General features: G+C 41.5%; 1 protein-coding gene across 2 annotated transcripts in view; it reads right to left on the bottom strand.

Moving 5' to 3' along the window:
- Window positions 1-13635, bottom strand: part of LOC132894602 (latent-transforming growth factor beta-binding protein 2-like) — a 316258-nt gene that overhangs the window by 142162 nt on the left and 160461 nt on the right. The gene's annotated exons all lie outside the window — the stretch shown is intronic.

Here is a 13635-nt window from a genome sequence, read left to right as displayed (position 1 = left end):
AAAGAATGTAAGAAACTAAACTAAAAATTACAGATGTTCACATCTTGCCAGAAAAATGAAGAGTTCTATCAGTTGGCCAAATGAGACGTAAGAGATGTAACTGATCTCCATCATTTCCATTTATAGTTTTACACCACCATCCAGCAAAGTACAGTCCAGCCAGCTCCATCATACCATGTGTCAAGCCCCAGGTTACAAAAAGGGCTAAAATCCACACAGGGGAAAATTTTCTGCACAAAATACATTCTAAATATATTGAAGTCATCTGTTTAAAATGTATCCTCAGAATGTAACATAATAAGTGCCAAAAACTAACAAAACCACTATTCTGCAGAGAAAAAGGCAGCATGCTATAGTATTTCCCTGTTAAAGCGATGAGGCTCGAATCGTTGGACGAAACAACCATCAATTAAATGAACAGAAGCAACTGTAACCATAATAGTGATGTTGATAACAACTGGACCATTAATCCTGTCTTTTCAAACATTTTAAATTGAAGAAGGAAATAGCTCATTAAATATCACAAGAATTGAAAAGACAGGACGTAGGTTGCTACATAATATAAAATTGCTCTACAGGGGATACAAACTTTTAACGCAAATTATAAAGTTACATTAGTCTGTATTCTCACACTACTTTGTGGAGAAAAAAGATCAGCACCATGACTGATTCTTATACTCACACTGTAAAAAATGCCCGTAGAATTAACAGTGAATTTATGTAAAATCATGACATAAAAAAAACTGTAAATACAAAAACAATGAAGCAGTGTGTAATTTACATTAATATACTGTAAAACTCCGAACCAAATACCACTGTTAATTTAACAGTAAGAATATGTTGAATTGATCATGTAGAATTTACAAATTGTTGTAGTTTAAACACAGACAAACTGTAATACTAAAACAGGATAATTAAAATTACATCATTGCCCTGTTAAAAAAATTAAAAAATGTTAGTAGAGGTTCTCTGTGGCTCAGTCGACTAAGGTGCCATACCATGAATCTGGAGAGCTGGGTTCGATTCTGACCCGAGATCATTTCCTGATCCCTCCCTCCAGCTCATTTCCTGTCTCTACACTGTCCTAGCCAATAAAGGTGAAAAAAGTCTAAAAAAAAAAAATCTGTCTAGTAGATCATTGCTTGTAACCATCATTTTGAATCATTGTTTATTGTACAATGAATATCCATAAAATTAACAGTTATGTATTGATTATTGTACATTGAATAACTGTAAAATTTACATTTAGTTATCATTAATTGTACATGGAATCCCAGTGAAATGTACAAGTTATTCTGTAATGCTGTTTACATTTCACTGTATTTTTAACAGGATTATTCTGGCAACCACAGCTGCCAGTATTTTTCCGTAAAAACAACGGATTTTTTTACGCGAAAGCCTGGCGCACACGGGCGACTTCTTGTCGCAAGCGTATTGCGATTTTTGGACGCCAGTTTCCCCTTTCAGGTAGCTGTGTGTGCAAAGTTATCTGCGACCAGTGGGCGATTTGGGGAGGGGGATGCAAGTCATGTGGAAATCACATGACTGCTTTGCTGGCGGTGATTGGCTTAGCCTTTGGAGGTGATCGCTTCGTTATCGCAAAGACACGCACACGTGGCGATATCTCTGCAACAAGTCAGCAACTGGCGAGTTTTCGTCGCAGAATATCAAGCATGTTTGATACCTGCGATCTGTCGCAAGCAACAGAAAATCGCCATCGCAAATATCCGCACATGAAACGATTTTTCGATTGTGTCAAAAACTTGCACTTTTTGTGACAAACCCTTGACTGATCCCTAAAATGTTATTTGACTAAATGCAGCATGTGTCATATCCTGACACTACTATTAAAATTGAGTGGAAGCATAAAAGAGCTGGCTAAAATGCTGGCTATCAAGTCCAGATGACAATTCCTTAATTAATGTCAAAATCAAAGTCAAAGTCCTTCCCGTGCTTTAATTAATGTAAGAGGCAAAATGGACAGTATATCCATTCCAATCCATCCATTATCCGTAACCGCTTATCCTGTGCAGGGTTGCAGGCAAGCTGGAGCCTATCCCAGCTGACTATGGGTGAGAGGCGGGGTACACCCTGGACAAGTCGCCAGGTCATCACAGGGCTGATACATAGAGACAAACAACTATTCACACACACATTTACAGTCAATTTAGAGCCACCGATTAGCCTAAAGACTCACAACCCGCCGTACGTGTTACTACGGGCGGTCTACGGTAAAAAATCTGGCAAAACCGTGCTTGAGACTTACGCGACACTTGCACGTGTTCAGCACCGTAGAAGGTCGCGGACTGACCGTGGAGACTTTTGGTCCTGCACATGCAAATTCTATGGGTCTTGCGAAAAATCAAGAACGCATACACTATGTACGGGACCCTTACTCCTCCCTAAACTTTCCATCGGGTTCACTGCGACCCTGCGGCACAGCTGTGAGCTACCAAACCCTGCGACCCATGTGTGTCCAAAACACTTACGGTGGGTTGTGAGTGTGGCATAACCTGCATGTCTTTGGACTGTAGGGGAAACCGGAGCAAACCCACGCAGACACGGGGAGAACATGCAAACTCCACACAGAAAGGCCCTCACCGGTTGCTGGGCTCGAACCCAGAACCTTCTTGCTGTGAGGCAACAGTGCTAACCACTACACCACTGTGCCACCAGTTAGCAAGAACACTAACCAATGCTGCAAAAATTAATGATCAAAAAAAAAAAAAGATTGGTTAGTCTACAAGATGTAGTTAGTCTAAAAGATTCTCATCTCTGAAAACAACTCATGCCATGAAGCCAAGCTTGTTTGTGCTCTCTATCTTTGAGGTGGCTTGATCTTATTTTATTTATAATTAATTTTCTGTTTTAATAATACATTTAAGGGGTGACACAGTAATGAAGTGGTTAGCACAGTCACCTCACAGCAAACAGGTTCTGGATTAAAGCCTGCTGGTCAACCGAGACCTTCCTGTGTGGAGTTTGAATGTTCTCCTTGTGCAGGTTTCCTCCTGGTGCTGTGGGTTCCTCCCACCGTCCAAAGACATGTAGATTTGGTCAAATGGCTACTCTACCAGTAGATAGCCCATAAGTGTGAATGCGAATGGCTGTCTGTCTCTCTGTGTTAGCCTCATGATAGATTGGCAAACCTGTCCAGGCTGTACCCTGGGATTGGCACATGTGACCTACAATAAATAAGTGGTATAGAAAATGAATGAATGAATGAATGAATGAATGAATGAATGATGCATTTATGTGGCTCAGAAGGCACATTAATGAGTGTTGAGCAGAAGTATTGCCAATTATTCAATAATAATTTGAATCAATTATCTTGTATAGTAACTAACTATTAACTACCATCCATCTATAGGAAAAAAAAAAATAAGGAGCCACTTTTAAAGGTAGACTGCCTTTCAGATTTTTCAAGGGTAGGTAATAAAAAGAATTTTCCCTGACACCTAATTATTTTGTTTAGTGGACCAAAAGGTACTGAATTCGAATGACAGACTAATTTTATTTGGGATTTTTTAAAAAATAGAACAATTAATGAATTTAGGGCCACGTGGTCCTAAATTCTCCGTTATTTTTTCCTGCTTCACCATGACCCAATTCAAGATACTATGTCATGCATCACGGCGGTCTTTCCTCATTCATGCAAGGCATTGTGGGATACAAATTTGACACAGGAGAGAAAAACGGAGGACATGAGTATGCGAATGAAACGAGAAAGACCGACTACAGTAACAAAAAGTGAGAAGAAAAGACGTTATGTTATATACGAAGGAAAGGAAATGCAGGGCCAAACTAATAAATATCGGCGCTCAGCGAGCACCTCGGTGTGATCAGCTGTTCGTTTCGCGACAGAATGACGGAACGGTCAGTGCACGGTCAAAGGTAAACCTGTAGATGGCAGTAATGCAACACTGTGGATGCCAGCTGCCGTAAAACCCAAAAGCAGAAGGAAAAGAAGAGGAAGAAGGAGGTAAATCTACGCATGCGTGCACGGACTTCCTCTGTCTGCTTGATTGCACGAAGCGAGCGATTTCATGCACATTATTTGCTCGGGAATCCCCTCAACTTAAATAACTTCTCAGCCACAGAATGGCCCGATATTTCTGTAGATATTACAGAAATAAACATATATCACAATGACCAAATTTCAGAGGGAACTAAATTTCATCGATTTTATGAAATCGAAAGGCCGTCTAGTTTTAATGGTGACCACCATAACAAGTGGTCTCTTAATTGTTTCCATAGCTGTAATTATTTATTTTAGTCAATTCCCTGATTCCAGACATTGAAAACTAAGAGTAAACCCGAATGATTTGGAGTCGATTCCACACACCGAAAATGATGATGATGAGAAAAAAAGAAAGAAAAATAATCCATATCTAAGTGTTTCATGTAGTGAGAAAGCTGGTGTATTTTGACCTTTATTTTTAATTTTACTGGTTGGAAAAAAAAAAAAACCCAGTGCTAGAAACCAGCTCTGGGTAAGACCTTTTTCCAGCAATTGAGACAATTGGCCCATTGGTTATGCTGATAAACGTCAGTAATATTATACTGTAGTTATAATCATAAAATGCATATTATTTCCAACGTAAATGATTGAGTGAAGAATAAGCTCGGTTCATGTGGCTTTGCGTGTAAAAACAAGCCACACGTTCACACGACCCATTACAGGACTGGACACTAGAGACCAGAGTACAAACATATAATGTATAAAACCAGTCATATGATAAAGTCCACCACCCCACGTTTACATGTCATCAGCAGTGGGTAAGTGGAGAAACCCAATCCCTCTTCCAGCTAGTGATAATAGAGGAAGCTTCTCTATTTGTTTCATTTTCCTCCCAAGTGACAACTGTTCACTCCAAGTCAAGCTACACTGCCAGCGATCTGTCCTTCTGGGACTATGCTGACCTTTCATGCATAAACTGAAGGACGTTGCAAAGGAAGCAGTAACGGTCAAGGTGAGTCTAAAACAACAGCTCGAATGAAAAATGTTAAGAATGTCTTACAATAAGATCCAAGTGAAGTTAATCACAGTAGACTGACCTGAGTTCAAATAGACCACAGATTTGAAAAAAAAAAAGGTCTCATACTGATGCTGAAGTTTTGCAAAGTGATTTATCATCGATTACTGTTTTTAATCATTAAACTAAAAGCCAATCAAGTTGCCGTTTAGTTTAATGGGACCCTTAGCTGAACTGGGAAGTTCTCTTTACTTTGCTACTCACATTCCAGTTCAAATATAGGGCAGAGTGTATCAGGTAGCATAGCAGTCGGGAATCATAGCCGATTATGTGAATAATAGCTGCTAAACCCCTGTTTCACCAGTAATCTCATCCTGCTCCCCGGTATTGAGGAGTTTTAGTGTCAGAGGAGTCTCTGATCCCCCATAAGTGCTGCACTGGGCCAAAGCAGTTCAAAAACGGTTTCAAAAATAGAGAAAGTGAGCCGGACGCACTAGGAGATAAATGGTAGAACGAGGAGCTAGGGAATGAGAAGGATTTCTTTAACGAGGAGACAAGAGAGTTGAGGATCTGAAAAGATGACAAAAGAACTCAGGAGTGTTTCAGTTTTATGTCGTTTGAGAGGAAACAAATGATCACTACTTGTATATAGATCGAGCTTGTTGACAGACCGCTCGTTACAACATTTTAAAACCGATTATTAAAATTACAGACAACATCGGTGTGTCTGCATGCAGTTGTTAACTAAATCTGGCTCTTGATAACATGAAACGTCAACGTTCAGCTCAGGACGGTTCCCAGAAACATCCTAGATTTAATATGCTTTGTAAGGAGCAGCCATAGGGACACACATGACTGAATATAAATACATTATTCAGAATAAACAGATAATATGTTCGAAACTAATATATGCACTAAAGAAAGCTTGCCAATAATGTTAGGATCAGGAAAGAAATCTGGCAACAAAAGTTGTGAGAGTGAGAGGTTTTTATCCCCCGCTGGCCGAAAGGCCCGAAGGGGGATTATGTCGTGGTGAAGTCTGTCCGTCCATCCGTCCCAGAAAGGGTTCTCACCTTCTGAAATCAACTCCTCTCACAATTTCTCATCTCATCTCATTATCTCTAGCCGCTTTATCCTTCTACAGGGTTGCAGGCAAGCTGGAGCCTATCCCAGCTGACTACGGGCGAAAGGCGGGGTACACCCTGGACAAGTCGCCAGGTCATCACAGGGCCGACACATAGACACAGACAACCATTCACACTCACATTCACACCTACGGTCAATTTAGAGTCACCAGTTAACCTAACCTGCATGTCTTTGGACTGTGGGGGAAACCGGAGCACCCGGAGGAAACCCACGCGGACACGGGGAGAACATGCAAACTCCACACAGAAAGGCCCTCGCCGGCCCCGGGGCTCGAACCCAGGACCTTCTTGCTGTGAGGCGACAGCGCTAACCACTACACCACCGTGCCGCCCCTCTCACAATTTTTGGAGGAATTTCATGAAACTTGGCAAAAGGCTTTGTTATAGGACAGTAATACACATATTGCGATTTCGTTTGCAATATATTGTAGCGGGGGATATTGTGCCCTCAGAGCACTCGTTATTTTCATGCAGGTGTGAGCGAGTGGTTAGATATGAAGCTTGTGAGACAAACGAAGACCACATTCATTAACATGCAATTTATTTACAGAATTTCTTCTTTTATGACTGTCTGGTTAGGGTCATGGTGGTTTAAATTATGAAAATATCTCTGGCACATACAACCAAAACTAACAAGAGTGCTCTGAGAGCACAATATCCCCCGCTGGCAACTCGGCCATAACTCTGGTAAAATGCGACTGAATTGAACGAAATCGCAATATGCGTATTACTGACATATAACAAAGAATCCTGTCAAGTTTCATAAAATTCCTCTAAAAATTGTAAAGGGAGGTGATTTCAGAAGGTGATAACCCTTCCTGGAATGGACGGATGGATGGACATCGCCACGACATAATCTATGGAATCAATTTTGTGCCAAAATGTTCATATAATACTTTTGAAATATCAAACAAAAACAACAAATCAAAATACAAAAAAAAGTCAATTTTTTTAGACTGGCAAACAAATTATTCGTGTAATCGTGCAAAATATCAGTCTATTACTCTTCAGAAACCTTTTATTTTTGTTCCGCGGCTTTCTCAGTTTTGTTTGACGTAATTTATTTTGGTTGCGATTCCAGCTTTCTCGTTCGCGCTCCCTGACTTTTTGCTTGCAGTTTTGGCACAAACTTCACGTGTGGGTGGGCTGTCCAGGAATGCATTCCCATTGGCTAACTTGTGTTTGACTGACAGCTACGCTCAGCGATTCCCCCGGAGGCTGTTGCGGCCATTTCCTACTCGGATTCTGGCGGACTGTTTGACGAGTGACCGATCCATTGACGGTAAACAAGGATCGAGTGGACTTCAGTGGCGACTATGATATTGAATTAATTCAACAAAGTGTAAGTACGGGACAAATGTGTTGTATGTGTTGCCGTAGTACACATTATGCAGGCGTGTTTATTGTTAGCAAGACAGCTATTATATTGGGTAGTGGAGCTAAGTCTAACATTTGACTTGCCACGAAAGACCTGCATAATGTGTACTACGGCAACACATACAACACATTTGTCCCGTACTTACACTTTGTTGAATTAATTCAATATCACAGTCGCCACTGAAGTCCACTCGATCCTTGTTTACCGTCAATGGATCGGTCACTCGTCAAACAGTCCGCCAGAATCCGAGTAGGGAATAGCTGCGACAGCCTCTGGGGGAATCGCTGAGCGTAGCTGTCAGTCAAACACAAGTTAGCCAATGGGAATGCATTCCTGGACAGCCCACCCACACGTGAAGTTTGTGCCAAAACCGCAAGCAAAAAGTCAGGGAGCGCGAACGAGAAAGCTGGAATCGCAACCAAAATAAATTACGTCAAACAAAACTGAGAAAGCCGCGGAACAAAAATAAAAGGTTTCTGAAGAGTAATAGACTGATATTTTGCAGGATTACACGAATAATTTGTTTGCCAGTCTAAAAAAATTGACTTTTTTTTTTTTGCATTTTGATTTGTCTTTTTTGTTTGATATTTCAAAAGTATTGTATGAACATTTTGGCACAAAATTGATTCCATAATAATCCCCCTTCGGGCCTTTCGACCAATGGGGGATAATAAAAATTGTGAGGGAAGTTGATTTGAGAAAGCAAGCACACCTTGATGAAATTGCCAAAGTATAAGGTTGTTAATAATCAAGGGCATAACTCTGGTAAAATGTGACCAAACAGTACAAAATCACAATATGTGTACTACCACCATACAATGATGCCTCTTGTCAAGTTTCGTGAAATTCCTCCTAAAATTGTGAGAAGAAGTTGATTTCAGAAGGAAAACACACTCATGAAATTGTCAAATTATAATTTTGTTAATCAAGGGCTGTAACTCTGGTAAACTGTGACAGAATTTAACGAAATTACAATATGCGTATTACCGACGTATAACAAAGAATCCTGCCAAGTTTTGTGAAATTCCTCCAAAAATTGTGAGAGGAGTTGATTTCAGAAGGTGAGCACCCTTCCCAGGATGGACGGATGGAAATCGCCACGACATAATCCCCTTTCGGGCCTTTCGGCCAGCGGGGGATTAAAAAAAAAAATAAAATAATAAGTCTCATGTACATCTCTAGTTGAGACCAATTATGAACTCAAGTGATACAGCTGAAGTTGAAGAACCGAATCAGTATTCAGAGAGTTGTAGGGTTTCTATTTAATTCAGAAAAAAACCTTGTGGATGTTGTGGAGCTCATGTATATAAAACAGTACAGATAGTACGATCTTCCAAGTGTGTTATGCTGCCCTATGATGCAAATCTGGGGGAAACCTGAATATGTATACATTTATTCTATCCACGTTCACTGGATATGAGCAATCGCGCGTTCTGACTGGCTACTCTACTACTAGGATATCAGCTCATATACCGTGAGTAGAGAAAAACAAAATGGCGGAGCGTGTTGGTGAACCAACCGAGGATGAAATAAAAACTCTACTAGAAAACAAAACCCCAAAAATACAAAGCAGGAACAAAACATGGAGTAAAAGTATTTGATAAGAACATATCTTTCTTTTATTTTTCAAGAATTATTATAATCACATTTTTTGCAATTTTTGCTTTCAGAATGCTAATGGAGAAGTACAGGGAAGACCAGAGAAAGCTACATTGTGTGTTTGTAGACCTGGAGAAGGCATACGATAGAGTGCCGAGAGATGAGTTATGGTATTGTATGAGAAAGAGTGGAGTGAATGAGAAGTATATCAGAGTGGTGCAAGACATGTATGAGAACAGTGAAACAGCAGTGAGGTGTGCAGTTGGAACGACTGAATGGTTCAAAGTGAAGGTGGGACTCCATCAAGGATCTGCTTTGAGTCTTTTCTTGTTTGCCATAGTGATGGATAGCTTGATGGACGAAATGAGGCAAAAGTCACCATGGAACATGATGTTTGCAGATGATATGTGGTGAAAGTAGAAAGGAGGTTGAGCTGGGTTTGGAGAGATGGAGGTATGCATTGGAACGAAGAGGAATGAAGGTGAGCAGTAGCAAAACAGAATACATGTACATCAGTGAGAACGGGGATGAGAGTGTAGTGAAGATGCAAGGAGTAGACGTAAAGAAAGTTGGTGAATTCAAGTACCTGGGGTCAACTGTGCAGGAAAATGGGGGCTGCGATAGTGAGGTGAGAAAGAGAGCGCAGGCAGGGTGGAGCAGTTGGAGAAGGATTTCGGGAGTCATTTGTGATAGGAAAGTCCCAGCAAAAGCGAAACATAAGATGTATAAGAGAGTAGTGAGACCAGCTGTGATGTACGGATTGGAGACCGTACCCTTAACGAAGAGACAGGAGGCAAAGTTGGAGGTGGCAGAGTTGAGGATGTTAAGGTTTGCGATGGGAGGTTGGACAGGATAAGGAACGAGCACATCAGAGGGACAGTACATGTAGAGAGCTTGGGAATTAAGCTAAGAGAGATGAGACTGAGATGGTACGGGCACATCCTGAGAAGAGATGCAGAGCATGTTGGAAGGAGAATGTTGAGGATGGAGCTGCCAGACACACGAAAACGAGGAAGGCCAAAGAGGAGATACATGGATGTGGTGAGAGAGGACGTGAAAGTGGCAGGTGTGGTCGAGAAGGATGCGGAAGACAGGGAGCAATGGAGACGAAAGATTTGCTGTGGCGACCCCTAATCGGGAGCAGCCAAAAGAAGATGATTATTATCACATCTTTCACAAATTGCTACTGTCATTTCGCCGGTTTGTTTACATTCTAAGCAGAAATGATTTTGTTTGACGTTTTGTGTAAAGTTTTTATTTATTGAAATTGCAAAAAATAAAAATGCTCTGTTTCTCAAAATCCAGCGAATTTGGATAAAACATCCGGCGCGGCGCGTTTCGTCGGCAATCAGCTAATGTACGACTTGATTTCATGGAATAACTGTTAAATATACTGATATGTAGAGATTAACATATGAATACAAGTACAGATATACAGCTATTTAGAACACTAAACAGGTACAAATATAAATATCCTTAGACACGGACATCTGTAGCTCTTTCGTGTTTGTCTTTCGGTCACTGCTGTTACGCTACCGTTCAAAAGTTTGGGGTCACTTTGAAATGTCCTTATTTTTGAAAGAAAAGCACTGTTCTTTTCAATGAAGATCACTTTAAACTAATCAGAAATCCACTCTATACATTGCTAATGTGGTAAATGACTATTCTAGCTGCAAATGTCTGGTTTTTGGTGCAATATCTCCATAGGTGTATAGAGGCCCATTTCCAGCAACTCTCACTCCAGTGTTCTAATGGTACAATGTGTTTGCTCATTGCCTCAGAAGGCTAATGGATGATTAGAAAACCCTTGTACAATCATGTTAGCACAGCTGAAAACAGTTGAGCTCTTTAGAGAAGCTATAAAACTGACCTTCCTTTGAGCAGATTGACTTTCTGGAGCATCACATTTGTGGGGTCGATTAAATGCTCAAAATGGCCAGAAAAATGTCTTGACTATATTTTCTATTCATTTTACAACTTATGGTGGTAAATAAAAGTGTGACTTTTCATGGAAAAACACAAAATTGTCTGGGTGACCCCAAACTTTTGAACGGTAGTGTATTTACACACATTACATTTTGTCTGTTTATTGCAAAGCTTTTTAATTACTGCAAATACTATTTACCATAAAATACATTTCTGTATATTCCCTTTTTTGCTGTTTTCACTGCACACTTACACACACACGTGTATGTTTCGTATAGTTGCACAGTGAAGTGATGCTATCGTAGAAGTACCACACGGGAAGCAGGCAAGATTTTAGGAGATAAAGGATCGGCTCTTTTAGGGAAAGAGACCAAGAAAGGGAGTCAAACTGGCTCAAGCATATCAGAGTTCATTGATAAAAATTAATGATTGATGATTTAGAGCTATCATCAGGAGGATCGCCCTGTAGAGTGGAGAGAGCAACATTACTTCAGAAACGAATAACGTCACGGGTGCAACGAGAGCTTCCCTACAGGACCTAGTGTTCTTTACTCAGAGCCAAAAAGCCAAACAAAAAGCACCAGAAGGGAGTAGAATGTGAGTAGGAGGACAGACAACAATGTTTCTTAAGTGTTCTATATCTGTGGACATGCAGGCTGAGCTGAGAGTCCTGGAACATGGGTAAAGAGGAGCGTGACTGAAAAAACAAGGAGTGAAGGCTTCCATGTTTGTCTTAATAATCCTAGTGTAGTTGAATACTCAGTTCTGGTTAAAAGGATTTGTTTATTTTACTCTAACCGCAGCTCTGATAGTAGGGTAGGTTTATGCTGTTGTACTTGCTCTAATATTCTATAATAATAATAATTATTATTATTATCATACACACAGGACACTTTGGGCGGCACGGTGGTGTAGTGGTTAGCGCTGTCGCCTCACAGCAAGAAGGTCCGGGTTTGAGCCCCGTGGCCGGCGAGGGCCTTTCTGTGCGGAGTTTGCATGTTCTCCCCGTGTCCGCGTGGGTTTCCTCCGGGTGCTCCGGTTTCCCCCACAGTCCCAAGACATGTAGGTTAGGTTAACTGGTGACTCTAAATTGACCGTGAGTGTGAATGGTTGTCTGTGTCTATGTGTCAGCCCTGTGATGACCTGGCGACTTGTCCAGGGTGTACCCCGCCTTTCACCCGTAGTCAGCTGGGATAGGCTCCAGCTTGCCTGCGACCCTGTAGAAGGATAAAGCGGCTAGAGATAATGAGATGAGATGAGACACAGGACACTTTCTCGATGGAATAAAAACATGTATTCGGCATGTGCCGTCCTTGACCGCCATGCAATGGAGTAGTAAGACATCTCCTTCCCTCCATTAGCCTGAGGTGGTGCCTTGAGCAAGCACTAGCAACCCCTGCTCAAGGTTACGACCGAAGATTGGACTCAGCAAACTGCGCGGAGGAGACCACCACTTGGTGGTTCAATGGGCAGGAAGGCAGACCCAGCAAAGTGTTTGTGGAGCGTGATCAGGGCACAGTATAACACATAGAACACTGTTGGCCATCCACTGCATCCTGACCTAGCTCCCGAAGTCTTGATTCTGTCTTGCCCCTGGAACCGGTTAGGTCGGGACAAGAGAGTGAGGCTGATGGCTGTGCAACTTCACTCTAATCCAAGTCGCGTGCAAGTCATGACTTCAAATTCAAAGTCAAGTCCTGTGGCGATGGGCAAGTGGCGAAGCAGCAGGTGCAGAAACACTGGAAGCTGTAGTTATGAACCTGCACACAAGCGGCCCAGGGCATAGGGTCATCGCTCTCTGCTGGAACGAAGCAGCAGCTGGGTGTCTGAGCAGCCCTGTTTAGGATTTGCTCTGCTCAACTCCAGCCAGGAAGTGGCTATGTCCCAAACATAGCCTGCTTCAGTTCACCCTGGCCAGCACACCACGGCTGGTGGAAATCCCACTCAGCAGTCGAAATACAACAAAAGGATAGTGAAGGTACTCAACTTTGGCACGTGGAACGTCAACATGTGGACGTACCTTCAAAGCCCGGATTGGCCTCATCAGTCACCTCCGGACCCACAACTGCCACCCACCAAATTGAAGTCACGATCATATTTGACCCCGAAGGATGAACATCAACATTGTCATCATAATAGCACACACTGTGTTTTATTCTTTATGCAATAGACCGCTTTTCAGATTGAAAAAAGAAAACATCATCAAGGATATCTGGCGAGAACCTGATATCCAAACAGCGGTGAGACCAAATATTAATTTAACTTTTTGCTGCTCATTTGGGTGCATTTTTTATATTTAGAAACTTAGCACAGTACTCTATGTGCCAAAACTCAAAGCTCTTTAATCAGTTGTTTTCATTTCCTGATCAGGCAAATGACAAAGCTGTCGCCATTTAATCCCACAGCCCACGCAGTCACCCTGTTTTTCCACTGTCTGATTAGAGGAAGTGACTTTTTCAAAGGAACCGTTCCCCTTTTCCACAAAACTAACGCTTCAGACATAAACAACTTAGATGAAGTGAATGCACTTTTTGCTCGCTCATGAATCAAAAGAAAGTCTCTGGAACATTAATATGATGTTGAAACCATCTGATGCGTTGGCTTTTTAACA

This window comes from Neoarius graeffei, chromosome 11 (genome assembly GCF_027579695.1).
Source record: "Neoarius graeffei isolate fNeoGra1 chromosome 11, fNeoGra1.pri, whole genome shotgun sequence".
In the NCBI taxonomy this organism is placed as follows: Eukaryota; Metazoa; Chordata; class Actinopteri; order Siluriformes; family Ariidae; genus Neoarius; species Neoarius graeffei.
This window is presented reverse-complemented; position numbering and strand designations above follow the sequence as displayed.